At 39.0% G+C, this 18,673-nt stretch overlaps 1 pseudogene; it reads right to left on the bottom strand.

Moving 5' to 3' along the window:
• LOC100978013 (uncharacterized) overlaps positions 1-17,808 on the bottom strand; it is a 33,113-nt pseudogene extending 15,305 nt beyond the window's left edge.
• Positions 17,809-18,673: the final 865 nt, after the last annotated feature.

Below are 18,673 nucleotides of genomic sequence, written 5' to 3'. Positions count from 1 at the left end.
AAAGAGGGTGACATAGCCCTAGCTCAGGGAACCCCTAGGTCTGAGATCTCTGAAGGACTGCAGCTCTTCTGTCCTTCTCATCGCCCACAATATGGCAAGTGGCGGGGGCATGTTTCAGCCCTGTTTGTGTTACAGCTTTTACAGTCCTGCCATTTGGAGGTTCCAAAGTTCTTGTCCCACATCCAGAAAGAATGAGCTATGTGGAGGGTTAGCAAGGTGGAGAGGAGCTTCATTCAGCAACAGAACAGCTCTCAGCAGACCCAAAGTGGGTAGCTCCTTTCCACAGGCAGGTGGTCCCGATGATGGTCTAGCTCTCAGCAGAGAGGAGAACTGGAGTGAGAAGCTCCTATCTGCAGGCAGGTCATCTCACAGAGTCAAGGATACCTGAAGTGGGTAGCTCCTTTCTGCAGTTGGTAGTCCTGATATCTGAGTCTGGCTGAGTCCCGGGTTTTTATGGGCTCAGAAGGAGGAAAGTATATACCATGGGCAGGCCCAGAGAAAGCACCACAAGTTCTCACTCTGGACTGCAGACTCTACTCATAACTGGCAGCCTGGCCCCCAGTCTTCAGGCTGTCCCTGACTTGAAGGTGGGGTTTTACCAGGGACCTGTCCCTTTCCACCAAGGAGTCTGTCTACCTCCTGCCACCATCAACATGTCATCTATGGTGCCCAGGCAGTTCATGCCAAGGGGCACCTGCAGACCCGAACTGAATCGCTCTCACCCCCACTCAGCCTCCCTCCTGTGCTTGTTGGCACCCAAAGTCTGGAGAGGGCTGAGGCAGCAGGCAGCTGGCATGTCAGTGCCATCCCAAGCATGTGCACAACCAGCTGGGTAGTGACAGCACCCAAGTTTGGCCTTAACTTTGCTCCATAGCAGGTGCGAAGAGTGAGGAGGAATGGGAGCAGACATTTCTGAGCCTGGCTGGGCAGGGGGATTCCTGGGCTCCCAAGAATGCAGGGATGCCTGGGGGCAGAACCATGGCTGGGTGGAGGCAGCTGCACCTGGGAGTGCAGGGCTCCTGACCTGCCAACTCAGAAGAGGGCAGGGCTCCCTCCTGTCCCTGGCCCCTGCCTGCTCCGTGGAGTGCACAGTCCCAGCCACACCTCCGCTGCTGCAGCTGGCATCCCCACTGTGGCTGCTCCAGATGGGCTGCTGAGGCCATAAGTATCTATTCTGGGAGACTCAGGCTCTGTGCTCTGAGAGGAGTTCCCTTATCCACTATCAACCATAACTACAACTTCATTGAGCTCTAGGGCAAAAAACCCTGTATGAGCTGTTCAGTTTCCACACCAAGTTCTGTGTGCATGGCTTCATTAACAATCAGATTTCTTTAAATTTTAATAATCATTGAAGGCAAGTCTTATTTTTTTAATCCACTGATTGATTTTCATAAGAATTTGCCAAAGTCTAATCTATTTGCTTCTTGTCGATTTCATGTGTGAACTACTAGGACTAAGACCACAGAGAGGCCTAGCTATTTGTTCCTTTGCCACCTCAATTTCCCAGTGATGGGTGTTTCCAGATGAAGGAAATATTAGCAAGAGGACACATCATTCCTCTTCTACAGCTTTCTGTAAGACAGACACTTTCTTTCCCACTGATATTTTTGATGCTGCTTTTTAAAATACATCAAACTTAGCCTTTCTCTCCCTGTGTGTTTGATCAGTGTTTCACAAGTATCAAAAGCTTTAGTTCATTTTTTCTCTCATTTTATACTCAAATAAACATCTGAGGTAGACAGGCCTGGCATTATTTGTGCAAGTAACAGCTGAAGACTTCAAGGCTGGAGGTATTTAAGTCATGCTGCAAGGCAGCACAGCTGGGTGTGTGCTGGCCTTGGTGCAAAACCACTGGTGTTTTGATTCGTAGTCCAGAATTGGTGTGCTGCACCATGAAGAGTACTAATACTATAGCTTAATGACAGTCCTCACAACTTCCTGTTAGTAGCATATTAAATGTACACCTTGAAAACTATCCTTACCATATCTGGCCCCATGATGTAATGGTTATGTGCCCCATCCCCAGAGTTTCTGAGGCAGCAGAACTAGGTTAGCACTTCAAAATGTGCATGTCTAGCAATTCCCAGATAGTGTTTATCTGTCAATCCCAGGACCACATTCTGAGAACCACCTGTGATAGCTGATTTCAAATGTCAACTTGAGTGGGCCATGGGGTGACCAAATATTTTGTCAAACACTAATCTGGATGTTTCTCTGGGGATGTCTTTGGATAAGAAGACTGAATGAAGCAGATTGCCTTCCTTAATGTAGGAAGGCCTAATCCAGTCAGGTAAAGGCACCGAGTAGAACAAAAAGTTCAACTCCACCTAAGTAAGGGAAAATTCCTCCTGTCTGAGTACCTTGAAGCTGGGATATCAGCTTCTTCCTGCCCTTAGACTAGAACTGAAACATCAGATTTTCCTTGGAATGAAACTCATGCCATGTTCCACAGTGGGCATGTCTATGTAAACCTACTCCCAAAGGCTGAGGAAGCTGAGAGGCCAGAGACAGAGTCTGAGATATCCAGTTTCTCAGAAACACTAAATGGGGACTTACAAACAGAACCATGCCCTGGACAGCCACAAGATGGGATGGTGGATTCCATGGAGTTACCCCCAAGACCTAGGGCTTATGCACCATGGGGACAGAATGTCCATGCTTCAGCAGGGATGTGTAGAACAATTGCTTAAGGGCAAGATTTATGGTAAGTACATGTTTACACAAGGAACAGTGGATAGCACAGAAATCTTAGAAGCATGCCCAAAACCAGAGTTAATCAGAAGTCAACATGTTGGATGAGCATCCGGGATAGCGTTACTTTAGCCTCCACACACCATCAGCTCTCCTGGGTCTCCAGCTTGCCACTTGCCAAGCCAGCCTGAAGATCTTGGACTTGCCATGCTCCGTAATCCTGTGAGCCAATTCCTATGATCTCTCTCTCTCTACATATATGTATATAAACACACATCCTATATACATATAAACACACACACATTTACAGGATATATGCATATCCTATAAGTTCTGCTTCTTTGGAGAACCCTGACGTATACACCACCACTGTAGGAACTTCACCAGGTGATAATGAATATTGGATATTTGATGGCTGATGTTCTAAAGAAGCATGACAGTTAGATAAAATAATAATTACAATAATAATAATGAGGCCAAGTTAGCAACCAGAGCCAAGGCTGAGAAATCCATACACTTTCCATTTACAAACAAACAGTCGATTTTTTTTTCCTTTAGCTCTTGGTAAAGTAATCAAAATGACCATTCACAAAATGTATTTGTCTACCCAGCTGTATTTGAGGAATTTTTTTTTTTTTTTTGGTCAGAGAATGAATTTCTCTCTTTACACAGGCCTCTTCCCAGTTCCAATCCTCAAATCTTTGAAAAGCATATTGATTACACAGCAAGCAGCTGCAAGCCCAGATTTCCCTGCCCGCCTTGCTGGGGGTCCGATCCTCTCATGCTGCACTGCACCTCAGCCTCCCCCTCCCCGTGGCTCTGGCCATGTCAGCCACGTTATGAGTTTTGCGTGTGTCTCCCTCTGAGAAACGAAGGGCAGAATCTGTGTTTCTTCATATTTGTGCCCCTCTGGCTCTCCACATGACAATTATTCCTGGTAGATTGCTCGTGAGCAGTGGATACTGCTGAAAACCTGCAAGAATGGATGCTGGGTGAAGAGCAGAGGTGCCCCAATAACTGATCATGCTAAACTTAGTGAGTGAACAAGTAAAAGCCTGAACACAAGAAGAAATTAGTGAGTAAACCAAGACGATGGAAGTGTTATTGTTTAAATTTAAAATTTAAGCCAAGGGAATCACGATGGGATCATGAGTATAATCCTGAGCTTTAGATTAGTCTAAGTGAGAACTTACAAAAGTTGCATAAACTCTTTCAACCTCAGTGTCCTCAAATATAAAGTTAAAGTCATACCAGTGCTTCCCTCATAGAAATAGTGTATGCGAGGGGAGGTAAAACACATAAATCCCTGGGACTAGAATCTAACCAAACTTTAAATATTAGCAAGTGTTATTTTATTATTTTGTTTATTTTTTGTGACCTGTAATTTGCTTTGTAAGCCTCTTCTGAGATACAAACTTTCCTTCATACTCTGATCAAGGATTAGGTTAGAAGTTTAAAGTAGCAAAATTTATTGTCAGAAGGTGAGACTGTCTTAATGAATTCAGAATATGTTAACATCTGTGGTAGGTGTGCCTAGGCTTTGGAATAAATCTAAAATTATCATAGCAAAATATTTTTATAGCTTATAATCCCCTCTTTCTTCCTATGGGCAAAACATTCAGTATTAGGTGGGGATGTGACTGATGGGAACTTTTGGGATGACTGTGAAAAACGCAGTTCTCAACATGTGCTACAGATGAGTTAATAAATGTTGTTAAACCTCATCAAATGTAAAGACCCCCCCACATCCCACAAAACAGGGAACATTAAACAGTGTCACTGCAAGCATCATTTTGAAGGTCTTCTCCTTGGCATCTGTGTATCTCCAAGTCAGTGGACAGACCATAGGGAGTAAAGGCCTGGGCATAGCATGGAACTTCAGCTTCCATGCATCCTGATTTCCATCTGGCTGATCAGGAGCCATCCAATCAATTTCATCTCTCCCATATGGCCCAGTACTTGCCAAGGAGATGTTTCATGATGTAGAATTTCTAACGACCATTCAAATACCTCACAGAAACCCAGACATCTAGTGAGTCAGTTGGTCTGCGCAGAAGATTCCTCCATATCACTAAGGAAACTCGAGATGCTGTGGTTTATTCAGAGGAATAAACAAAGATTTGATAAAACAGAAACAGTTCAGAAGAAAAAGGTAAGCACCAGACTTGAATGTTAAGGTTGTGCCCTAGGGACAAGTTTTAGGCATTCAGTGGTAGAATCTGACTCTGGGGACAGATAATGAGATTTTTATGTAGTCCTGGGATATATATACTCATTCTTAGCTCCTAGACCAAGCATTGAGAAACACAGGAGCGAATTTTGAAGTGCATTTAACTCTGGATTCCACCCGAAGTGCCATTACTTCATGCCCCTAAGGCCTCATCTCAGCTAAGGGCACTCCATAATGACAATTAAATATTTGAACATGAACCTTTACTTGCTTAGCATAAAAATAAACCAAAATTGAAAGTAAGGAAAACACTTCTAAGGCAATGCACTCAGTATCAGTAATACCACTGCAATACTGATATAAAACGAAGCTCAATCAATCCACTTCATACTCTCCAAACTCTGGAAGTCTGCACCTGCCATGCTTTTATGCATAAAACACTGAACAGCACTCCACCACCACCACTAATATGCTAAAACCTGTTCATCCATCTCATCTTAGGTTATTTCGTTCCACGATGGAAAACCTTATTTGACTTTCAAAAGATATTTGCTGCCTCTTTATGTTAATCTTCTATTTTCTCTACATTACACAGTGTTTGACTTTCCTATGCACTCATTTGTATCTCTGAGTGGGCTGGAAGTTCCTGGAGGACAATGCTCATGTCTTGGTCCCTGTTAGTCTCCAGCTGAATGATGTACCTGGCAAATAGTAGATTTTTCAATAAGTATTTCTTGACTGGTTGACTGAGTGACTGTCTAACAAACATTTTAGAGAATTACCTTGTACTAAACCTATGCTTAATACTGGCATGAAAGGTATCTGCTGAGTTTATTTCAAAGTGCTAACTCCTGAATGGCACCTGTTATCTCAGGGTCAGTTGGCTTAGTGAGTTCATTGAAATGTATCTACAACTTCATCAAAATAGTTGTATGTCTCAGAAATTTGCTGCAATGGGTATGTGCAGCCACAATATAGAGCAGAATCTTCATTGTCAAATGGTCTTTTTGACATTAGGCCCTTCCTCTGGGTACTTTGGGTTTTAATTTGTGGACGGGACACTCCTTTTTATGTTCCAAGTATATAGGTAAATAAAATATAAACCTTAGGCTTGTTCACACACATGAGGTACAGAAAGATCTGATTTCCCCAAGCTTACACTAAAATTAGAAAAAACAAACAAGAATTCGAGAGGTGAAGTGACATAAATCATTAATAGATTAGTGGCTTTAAAACAGAAAACAGCTGATTGAATGTTTTTAAAGGTTCTAAATAACAGCAATTAAATCAAAGTAATGACTGAAGACAAAATTAAATGGTTTGAAATTGTAGCAAATGAGTGTAAAACTTTTAGAATGTGGTTTTTACATTCCTTTAATATGTTTCTTTAAAATGTCCTCTTTCTGAGGAATGAGGCTAAAGAAATTTAAAATATTCATTGGACTGTACTCTTTTGTGAGAACTTCCTCCCACAAAAAAATTTATTAAATTGGACTAAAAATGAAGAGCTTTATATTAGGGATGATTTTCATCCCTAACAACTGCTTTTCCTTGATAACTTGAAAATAAAATGCCCACATAGAATGCTTCAATTGGCTAGAATTTGGAAGCTTGGACACTCCCTATTTTAACAAGTGTTAGTGAAAACTCAGAAATAAGTTTGGTGCAAATGAAATGTACAAGATAAACACATCCATTTCTCCTTATTCTCCTGAATTCTTCCACAATGTATAGGTATAATTTTAGCGAGCTCCCTGCAGGACTGAAACTTTGTGTCATCACAGAGTTTATGTGTTGAAATCCTAACCCCCAGGGTGATGGTATTGGGAGGTGGGACTTGTGGGAGGTGATTCATTCATGGGGATGGAGCCCATGTGAATGGTATTAGCATCTGCATAAAAAAAATCCCAGAGAGCTCCTTCCCTGCTTCCAGCATGTGGGGATACAGCTAAAAGGAATTGTCTGGGAACCAAGAACACGGCCTCACAAGACACCAAATTTGCTGGTGACTTAATCTTGGATTTCCCAACCTCCCAAACTGTGAGAAACAAATTCCTGTTGTTTCTAAGTTACCCAGTCTATGGTATTTTGTTACAGCAGCATGACCAGATTGGGACAGACCTGTGCCTTTTATTTTCACATGTGAATGAACTTCCTTTCACCGACTTTCAGAGTATGTAGATCTGACCTAAGCCCTAATAAGTATAAAAAATATCAAATGTTTTGTTATAAAAATACTACTGGCTGGGCACGGTGGCTCATGCCTATAATCCCAGCACTTTGGGAGGCTGAGGTGTGTGGATCACCTGGGGTCAGGAGTTCTAGACCAGCCTGGCCGACATGGTGAAACCCCATCCCTACCAAAAATACAAAAATTAGCCGGGCATGGTAGCGGGTGCCTGTAATCTCAGCTACTCGGGAGGCTGAGGCAGGAGAATTGCTGGAACCTGGGAGGTGGAGGTTGCAGTGAGCCGAGATCGTGCTATTGCACTCCAACCCCAGGCTGACAACAAGGAGACTCCATTTGAAAAAAAAAGAAAAGAAAAGAAAAGAAAAGCTACTAAAGTTCAGATGGTATGTCTAATCGTTACTAATTTTAGCTATGGATCAAACCAGATTATCTGAAGCATGTATATTTCAACCTTTTATAATAACTCATAATGAATTAACTATCAGTGGTATGGTACAGGCCTTTAAAGAAAACCATCATTAAATAAAAAATACCTTTCATATTTTCTTATTTAAGAATGCATTGGGTGCATTAAGGGCATCTCCTGTATCCCGCAGGCCACAGTCCTCCCCCTGGCCCCAGGCTCTTTAAGTGAATGAAGTTGGAAAAATGCATTTTCATTCATCAGTTTCTGAAATCACCATATATATTTTATCAAACAGATTCCATATTGCAAGTTGTCTAGTAATGCAATGGACTGGGGAAGTGATTCTTAAATGTTAGTATATATAAGAATCACCTGGATATCTTATAAACTGTTGATTTCCAACCCTTGTCCTCAAAATTGCTTATCCCAGCAAACCTCATCAAAGGAATTTACATTGCTAATTGGCACTGAAGGTGATTCTGACATAAGTTGTATTTCGCCTTTGATTCTACATTCCCACCCCATACTACAATGCTTTTGACAAGCTTGAAAGAGGATGTTCTTTAAAGTTGACTTTATATTCCTTAATTTCTCAACTTCGATCTTAAAATATGTTTCTGGGGCCTCATTAAATTTGTTTAAAGTGTGTAACTATTCTTATTTTAATATTTCTAGTATGAAATAACTCTATAGGGCTTTTATTTGCCAACAATATCCTATTGTTTGCTAGTATAAACAATGAAGGCAGATATAGCTCCTAAACGTATTCATATATATTCTATTTATTTAACAAAGTTTTTAAAATCTAAGTATCTAATATCACATGTCTTTCACTGACTTCGGCTTTATAGCTGTAGGCAATCAGTCTTGCAGTGCATTAGCTACTGTATAGCCCTAATCTTCTTTCTGAACAGTTCCATTTCTTTTTCATCATCATTGCTCCTTCCCTATATTTCAGACCATGATATTTTCTACACTTATTCCATCAATTACAATAACCTGTCATCATTAGCTTATAGCTTATTTTTGTCCCAAAATTGAATTTTTAAATTTAAAATATAAAAATATTTTCATCAGATTCCCATTGACTCAATGTTTCTTTCTCTTTTTTTTTTCTTTGAGACGCAGTCATGCTCTGTCACCCAGGCTAGAGTGCAGTGGCGCAATCTTGGCTCACTGCAACCTCTGCCTCCCAGGTTCAAGCAATTCTCCTGCCTCAGCCTCCTGAGTAGCTGGGATTGGGGGCACCCACTACCATGCCTAGCTAATTTTTGTATTTTTAGTAGAGAAGCGGTTTCACCATATTGGTCAGGCTGTCTCGAACTCCTGACCTCATGATCCGCCCTCCTTGGCCTCCCAAAGTGCTGGGATTACAGGCGTGAGCCACTGGGCCCGGCCGACTCAATGTTTCAAATCACTTAATCAGAAATTAACATCTCTTGTTATTTTGTTTAGCCATGGAATAGTGATTCTTGCAGCAATTCAAGAGTTTATAAAACAAACATATTTTGGTTAAATGCAATATCCCCAAACTGCCAAGCCAGTCAAAAACCACAGCTAATCACCCTACCCTGTCATCATATCTGTATTTTACCTACAGATTTAAAATAAATGTATACCAATTCGAATGAGTTAAAATAACAAAAAATAAACAAACCTATTATAGCATACTGAATTTCCCCCAAATATGAATTACAAATCAATAATCATAAATGAAAGACATTTTATGGCATTTATAAAAACTTACCTGGTACGTTAAAACTCTTCATCACTTAATATTATCTTCTTTTCTCCAACTAGAGAAGCATTAGGCTTAAATTATCATTTCTAGTGCAGTATTCTTTACGTGGTAGAAAAACCAAAAATAATGTTCATTACACCAGAATGAATGTAAAAGAACTAAAAGATTATCTACCAGAATGAATGTAAAAGAACTAAAAAATTATCTATCACATTTCTTCTACTCCTTTTTCCCTTTGTTTTAAACTCCAGAGAGTTGAAAGAATAGAGAGAAGGTAGGTGTTGTTTTCCTGGACCACATTAAAAAAAAAATTAAATACCAAGGAACCTGTGGTTATTTTACATGAATAACAAATAAAAAGGAGTGTTGATAGGCACTGTATATTCAGTAGTGATCATCTTAAGAATACATGAATAAATGCTTGTAAATCTATTTGTAAAAAATACAAAAAGACTTCTTCTAGCCTTCTTTTATCTTGTATCAGTGGATAGGTCATCTGCCTGCCATTCCGTTTTCTCTAACTCCTTTCCCTGAAGCTGAGTTCTGAAAATTATTATAAGGGTTTGAACTGTAGTGAAGTACTCATCTGTAATTACTATATTTAGACTTGAAGTTTTTGTTGATGCTTCAGTTTATGTGTTACCATAGATTGAAAGAAGACAGTACAAAAAGATTTTGGAATGATGGCATGAGAAACTCTACAGAACCTTTTTCCCAGCCGAATGATCATAGCTGATAAAAATTATTTTTTTTAAAAAAAGAACTACTTAAAGTCTCTAGAAACTGTCTTATGGGTAAGTAGGAATGGAGGACAAGAAAACTTAAGAAATTTACCAAATCTTAGTATGAACAGTGAAAGTTAGTGGCATGTGAACCATAGCTTGCTCTGTCTCCCTGCCTCATGGCTCAGAATGATGGAAGCTCAAATCCCAGTGGCTATAGCCAAGAACACAGGACTCCCTTTCCCTCTACCTTTTATTCTAAAATTATGGCATCTCTCCAGGAAGTGCAGAATACCATCATTTCTCATCCTCCACCCCTGCTTTGTTTTGCATAAGCTCTATTCCAGACAAGGCTGGCTAAGAAGCACAGGACTTTCTTCTTCCATCCAGGCCTCATTTAGAGAGGGGAAGCCCTAACAAAGGAACAGGAGGCCAGGAACACTGAACCCTTATCAGCCTCACCCCAGATCACTTGTAGGTTGCCTGTTCCATGCTGGTCAGGCAGCCCAAGAAGACTAGAAGTGATCACCACTTGTCAGTGCCCTATTCATAAAGCAAGGGAGTAACTCGAATAAGAGAAGCATCTCATCCCTACCCATGTTTTGGAGTAGGGTTCAGAGTTGCTTCTCGGAAGGAGAGTGAAAACATAAGAGCAGAGAGCTCCATGGGCTTCATTGCCTCTGTTTGGAACAGATTGTGAAGAAGTTCAACCCTAAAGGTGCTTTCAAAAACAATGGAGACTTCAGTAGTAAACAGTAAAGAAGAGGCTGGTAGCTCCTTATTAGCAACAAGCTAAACATTGGACTAGCTAGAAATTTATCAGAGAAAATCAAGAAAGAGAAAGATGAAAAGAGACCACCTAGCATGTCAGTGAAAGCCTCAAAGACCAATCTTAAAGTCTATAAAAGGGCCCAACATCAATTATATCACAAGTGAAACAATTTATGCCCCACCCAGGCATTGTTAAAAGCAATAGAATCAGCTGGCAATTAGTGGAGCCTAACTTCTGGGTGTGATATCAGCAGATGTAGGCAGCATAACCGAGATATCAAGGAAAGCAACTTTTGAGTCCCCTCTTTCATAGTGAAAGCCCACATGCCAAAGGCTGACCCATCTGAGGAGAAACATTAGATGTTTCACACTGTGGTTGAAATATACTTCACTAGAAGACACTTACAGGCTTTTATTATAAGCCCCAGCCTGTGCTCCACACAAGGTTATTGCACAGATAACTTTTCTATACTAGCACTCTTGCTTCTATTCTTTCTTGCTTGGGCTCACACAATCTTATTAACTCCTATTTAGCAGGTCCAATTAATATAGCTTTAAAGGCAGATGTCCATGTTTCTGTTTTATAACACTACATAGAGGAAATGTCCCCTAGTCAGACACCCTAATTATCTCCATAATACATTTAGGTAAATTAAATAAAACTAGTTTACACATTCAAACACCAGTTTTACTCTAAACTTATTTTTTTTCTATTTTACATTTTCTTATACACCCAGTAATGCACCTCTCTGAGAGAAGAATCAATCATACCTGAATTTCACTGGTAACCTTTACTTTCAGTAACTGACTACAGCATATCTGCTATTTTATACCATGGGGAACCTCATGGCCACTTGTAAATCAAGCTTCCCTATCTCCTTCCCTTTCATTACTTCTCTTCTCAAAGCACTGATTTCAATGAGCCAGGGTCATGCTAGTGACTCCCATATCTGACACCAACTATTCTGACACCAACCCTAACTGAGGTAGTACAATTCAATTCTGGCATGAACTACCCAGAGTTAGCACAGACTCAAGAAGTTAAAGGGCACAGTCCACAACAAGATTGTCTTCAGTTCAGATCAACTGACTACAAATCGAGAATATTTCCACCACCCTCCTCAGGTCTTATAATTTCACTAGAACCACTCATAAGACTGAGGAAAACACTATACTTAGCATTACAATTTTATTAAAAAGGACTCCACTCAGAAATAGCAAAACAAAGAGATACACAGGGTGAGGTTCCCAGGGGTCTGGAATATAGAATTCATATGCCTTCTTAGGTTGCATCATTCTCCTTGCACGTCAGTGTGTTCACCAATCAGGAAAGTACACTGAGCATTAGTGTCCAGGGTTTTTGTTGAAATGTAATTACATAGGCATGGTCAATGTAATCCATTGGCCACATAATTGAACTCAATGTACAGCCTCCCTCCCTTCCACAGAGGTTAAGGGTAAGGCTGATATTGTTGGCACAAAACCGCAAGCCTCTAAATCATATGAGTGGCCTTTCTGACATTAGCAGCCTCAATCTTAAAAGCTATTTAAGGTCTTACCATGAGTCACCTCATTAGTACAATTTCAAGTGTATTTCAAGGGGGCGTTGAATAACCAAGATACTTCCATCATTGGAAAGTTATAAGAGTTTTTAGAATTTTAGTGGCAAGAAAGTGAAAGAAAGGCCAGACAATTTTTAAATTATACAACAGGAACTTCAAAGTTGAAAAGCTTATATAAAAAAAAGAACTCATATGAGTAACCAGAACCACCTTCTTAAAACACTGAGAAAAGTAAACACACACATACACACAGCAAATATTAAAGGGTAATAAATATTAGAGCAGAAAGTAATAAAATAAAGACTGGGAAAATAAGAGAGATAATTAATGATACCAAGATTTGGTTCTTGGAATAGACCAAAATATTGACAAACCATTAGTTATATTAGTAAAGAAAAAAAAACGGAGACAGGATGCAACTTAATATCAAGAGTGGAAGAAGAGGAGATATGGCTACCATATCTTATAAAGAGGCTTATAAGAAAACACTATAAACAACTTATGCCAAAAAATTTGGTCACTTAGACAAAGTGAACAAATTCTGAGAAAGTACCAAAACTGACTCACAAAATTATAGCAAATGAGAATAGATCTATAACAAGAAGCTGAATTAAAAAATTAAACATTTCTAATTAAAAAAACTCAGTCCTAGCTGGGGAAGGTTACTTATGCCAGTAATCCCAGCACTTCAGAAGGCAAAGGAGGGTGATCATGAGGTCAAGAGATGGAGATCATCCTGGCCAACAAGGTAAAATCCCATCTCTACTAAAAATACAAAAATTAGCCAGGCATGGTGGTGTGCACCTGTAGTCCCAGCTACTCAGGATGCTGAGGCAGGAGAATTGCTTGAATCTGGGAGGCAGAGGTTGCAGTGAGCCGAGGTTGCAGTGAGCCGAGATTGCACCACTGCATTCCAGCCTGGGCGACAGAACGAGACTCCATTTCAAAAAAAAAAAAAAACCCAGTTCCAAAACCCAGTTCCAAATTGCTCAATGATTTCTACAAAACATTGAAATACTACATATAAATTATTCACTAACTTTTACAAAAATATTAGAAGAGGAGAGAGCACTTTCCAAGTAATTCGATGACGCAAGTATTATGCTGTATCAAAACAAGAAAAAGATAGAGAAAAATAAAACTAGAGGCCAGTATCTCTTACAAAAATATATGTAAAAACTGTCAGGAAAATACTAGCAATTGAATCCAGAAACATAAAAAGATTACACACAAAGATCAAGTGCAATTTCTTCCAAGGATGCAAGAGTGCCATAACATCTTAAAGTTAATTGATGTAACACACACTATCTCAAAAGACACAGAAAAAATCATTTGACAAAATTCACACCTCATTTATATCAATTATATAAAGTGTCCAGAACAAGCAAATCTATAGAGGCAGAATTTTTATCAGTGGTTGTCTAGAGTTGAGGGTGGGGGTGGCTGTAAAAGTAGAGCGACTGCGGCCAGGCACAGTGGCTCACGCCTGTAATCGCAGCGCTTTGGGAGGCCGAGGCGGACAGATCACAAGGTCAGGAGTTTGAGACCAGCCTGGCCAATATGGTGAAATCCCGTCTCCACTAAAAATACAAAAATTAGTTGGGTGTGGTGGTGGACACCTATAGTCCCAGCTACTTGGGAGGCTGAGGCAGAAGAATCACCTGAACCTGGGAGGCAGAGGTTGCAGTGAGCTGAGATCACGCTACTGCACTCCAGCCTGGGCAACAGAGTGAGACACTGTCTCAAAAAAAAAAAAAAAAGAAAAGAAAAGAAGAGAAAAGAAAAAATTTAAAAAGCAGAGTGACTGCTAATTGGAGATGGAGTTTCTTTTACAGGGACTGCTGTTAAAATGCTCTAAAACTGATTGTGGTGATAGCTATGCAACATTGTTTATATACTAAGATGCAATGAATTGTACACTAAGCGGCTAAATTGTATGATATATTCATTATATTACCATACAGCTTTTGAAGAGAAAAATTGCAAAAGTGTAAACGTAAAGTCAAGTGGAAATGACACTCCAAGGTATATGAATAGAATAAAAGGAAAGAAAAATATACAAGTATATACAGTAATGAGACCTACTTAATTAGATGCATAGAATTATAAGATCTATTTCAGTCACTATATTAAATTTGGCATAATACAGAAGACATGTAAGAAAACTAATAAATCTCTTAGATTCTCATTTGAGCAGACCCCCAAATGAGATGTTTTTTATGTCCCAATTTTAAAGATTATTTTGCTCTGGAGGATTTAGGATCTATTTTTTTCATTAGTTTTCAGAAGAAAAAATCATTTACTTAAATCAGAGCTGGCTTTAGTAACCACAAATTTTATGCAGTCATATTAATATTTGAGAAAAAATATATTTAAATCTAAATATTTCACCCCGGAAAATATTATAAATTATGGTATTTCTACCTTTGGCTTTACAAAAATTAAAACAAGAAAAGCCCTGAGTGTTTATTGAAATAAATACTAAATATATTGTTAACAAAAAAAAAAATCTCAGCAGAGTCCTGCTTCGTGTTATATTAATGTTATATTAATGTTACAGCTACTATTTTTTCCTTTTTAATGTTTAATAAATTCATGAATTATCAGAAATCTAAGAATAATTCTCTAAAACTGCACTGCTTTCTCACAATGTGTAATTCATATAAATACAAAGAAAAAAATAACTTACACCCATACACCAAAAAATTAGTATCCTCTAGACACTTTGATCTCATATACAATACATATTTTTGCTATTGTGTACTTATTATCCTGAAAAATAAGTCTCTAGAACTTAACAAATATAAAGTAGTCAGTAAAATGTAACTTCATTGTAATTAGATTTGCAGTAATAAAGTAGTATGGAGTTTACAAAATTTAAAGAAAGTGAACATATTATATGATGCATTGTACTAATTAGGTTTGTTTTTATTTTTATATTTTTTGAATTATGCATTTACTATAATTCTGCTGGGTGAAAGCAAAACAAAATTCACCTTTTATTTTTTGAAAGAGTGAAATGAAAAGGTCAAGTTCAAGCCACCTAAAATTTATAAATGTTCAACTTTTGTATCTTCTAACAAAATTAATTCAATCTATCCCTTTATTATTTTATTGATTTATATATTGTTGCTGAACACATTTATTAGCTGCCTAGCTTGGCACAATAAATATGTGTGTGTGTGTGTGTGTGTGTGTGTCTGTATACACACGTTAGAGAGATATGTTTTCTACATATTGGGACAGTTGCTGTGACAGTCTCCTCAACTAATAAATACAACAATTTTTCAGTGTGCTTTATTATGGAACAATTTTACCTGTAATATGGCATACTTTGAATTTAATTTAAACTTCCTTACCATAGTTTTGTAAATAAGACTAAAGGAAATTTGTGCTGGAGGAAGAGCAATGTTGCAATTATTGCCAATATTTCCAAATAACTAAAAGAACGAAATTGTAATGTTTCCCAAACAAAGAAATAATAAGTGCTTGAAGTAATGGAAACCTAATTAGCCTTACTTGACCATTTCACATTGTATGCTTGTATCAAAATTTCACATGTGCCCCAGAAATATATACAACTTTTATATATACATATTAAAAATTTTAAATTGATTAATAAATAAAAATGTTGGGAATATTAAAGAATGGACCTATAAACTCACTCTTATTACAGTGGTTCCTATTTATTTATTTATTTATTTATTTTTTTTTTGAGGTGGAGTCTCCTTTGTCACCCAGGCTGGAGTGCAGGGGCGCAATATTGGCTCACTGCAACTTCCACCTCCCTGGTTCAAGAGATTCTCCTGTCTCAGCCTCCTGAGTAGCTGAGATTACAGGTGCCCATCGCCTCGCCAGGCTAATTTTTTTGCATTTTCTTTAGTAGAGACAAGTTTTCACTATGTTGGCCAGGCTGGTCTCGAACTCCTGACCTTAGGTAATCCGGCTGCCTCAGCCTCCCAAAGTGCTGGGATTACAGGCATGAGCCACTGCGCCCAATCCCTGTGGTTCCTATTTAAATAAAGACTTTTTTTCCCCGTCATTCCACTCTTTTTGGTTGTATAAATCTAGCACATAGCATAATGTCCTGAAATTACTCACTTATCATAGGTTTTGAAACGATTGCTTGCTCAAATGTCTTTCCTTCTAAATTGATAGCACAAACTGTGATTTTTCACCATTAAATCTCAATTACTTGGTACAATGTTTGACAGATACTTCGTTTTCAATAATGTTTATTAAAAGAATAAATTATGAATATGTTTAACACCTACGTTAAGGTTCCAGAGAGACAGAACCATATATATTTTATCTCTCATTTTATATATAGATATGTGAGATTATATATATTAAAGAGATTATATATTATATATGAGATTATATATGAGATTATATATAATATATAAGAGATTATATATTATAGATAATATTTTTACTAATTATTAATTAGCAAGAGATCTCATTTTCTTAATTGCTTAGAAAATGGTGAACTCTGTATTTAGGTTAAATCACTGGTAGCTTGGAAAACGTTATTATGTCTCTGATAGTTTGTCTAGTTGCCTTTTTTTAATCTTCAAAAATGCCTATCATTTTAAGAAAACAGATATCAGGTATGAAGTCTTGGTTAAAATGTGACTTACTCTTTATAAATCCTTATCCAATTTTGATTCAATTTTGTAAAAAACATTATAAATTTTGTTTAAATGATGTTTGACTATTAATGACCTTCAGATATCCTGTCACTCTTCAAATAAATATTATGTGGCACAATTATCCATATTTCATAGATGGGAAAACAGAGTTCCCCAAATGGGTGATGAGTTTTAAAAATCACGAAACTGGTGTCAGAACTATAATTGAAGCCCAAATTTGAAAGCCGAGGTACGAATTCTGGGCTGCCCACCTTCCCTCTGTACCACATGCTTAAAGATGCTGGACATAAAATCACATTTATGCACATATGCAAACGGTTTCAGGCAATCCTCGTAATCCGCAGGATGAGAATGTTCTTGGAGTGGACTGCTTCATCTCTCCCGTATGCTCTTTCTGCTGTGTGTGAGTTAGAGAGCGGTAGTGAAAATCCCGCAGAAGGACGGAACCAACAGGCTATCAGGCGTGTGTGCAGGGAGCTTACTTGAGGAACTGGCTGGCGTTTCACCGCGACGCCCAGAACAGGCCGCACAGAAGCTGCAGGGCTCCGCCACGTCCCAGGCCCCCAAACCAGAGAGGCCCACAGTGTGTGCTCCTAGTCAGTCCTCCAAGGCCCGAGAGCCCCAGGGGCCGCAGGCTGAAGAACCTGGAGTCTGACTCCCAAGGGCAGCAGGAGAGGAAGCAACCGCCCAGCACAGTAAGAGAGAGTGAGCCATAGGGAGAAAACCCTGCATGCTGCTCATCCGCCATCTTCTGTCCGCCTGTTTCTAGCCGCGCTGGCACCGGATTGGCTGGCCCCCCACACTGAGGGCAGGTCTTCTTCTCCCAGTCACCCACTCAGCTGTCAATCTCCTCTGGCAACACCCTCACAGTCTCTTGAGAAAGAACTCTGCCCAGCCATGTAGGCACCCTCCTCCAGCCACGCTGACCCCTAGGATTAGCCATCACAGATGGTATTTGTCTGCGTGAATATTTATTTTTTATTGAGTCTCACTCTGTTGTCCAGGCTGGGGTGCAGTGGTGGGATTTCGGCTCACTGCAACCTCCGTCTTTCTGGTTCAAGCGACTCTCCTGTCTCAGCCTCCCGAGTAGCTGGGATTATCGGCCTGTGCCACCACGCCCGGGTAATTTTTGCATTTTTTGGTAGAGACAGGGTTTCGCCATGTTGGCCAGGCTGGTCTCAAACTCCTGACCTCAAGTGATCCACCTGCCTCCGCCTCCCAAAGTGCTGGGATTACAGGCACGAGCCACCGCGCAGGCCTGCCTTGTAGATTTCAACTGTGATTACAGCACACTATGGTTGACAAAAATGGAAGCCTTTTGATTAACTTAATGTATGTAGACAGATTATGTTTAACTAATTTAAAAATCTTTCTTCAACCATTTGGGTTACATTTCCCAATAGCCGGGGCGTCTTTTAGCATCAATGACCAAAATTTCTGAATTAAAAAAAAAAAGAATCATTGGTTTGAAATGTCTCAAAAGCAATACTCTTTTCTTTTCTGGGTTGATAAAGGATGGAGTATTGTCACAAAATATTAAAATTTATGAGACATCTTGGAAATGATGGGTAAATGTGAAGAAAATACTATAAAGAAATTTTCTGGAAAACCCAGGATTATGATTTTTTAATATATTTGGGAAGCACTGAATTATAGTTTAAAAATCACAAAATTTGATTTTGCAATAAGCCTTCTAAAATTCATATTTCCTACTAAATATAATTTATAAATCCATTTATATCATCCTGACTTTTGCAATGAAACAAA

Source organism: Pan paniscus, chromosome 6 (assembly GCF_029289425.2).
Source record: "Pan paniscus chromosome 6, NHGRI_mPanPan1-v2.0_pri, whole genome shotgun sequence".
Lineage (NCBI taxonomy): Eukaryota > Metazoa > Chordata > Mammalia > Primates > Hominidae > Pan > Pan paniscus.
This window is presented reverse-complemented; position numbering and strand designations above follow the sequence as displayed.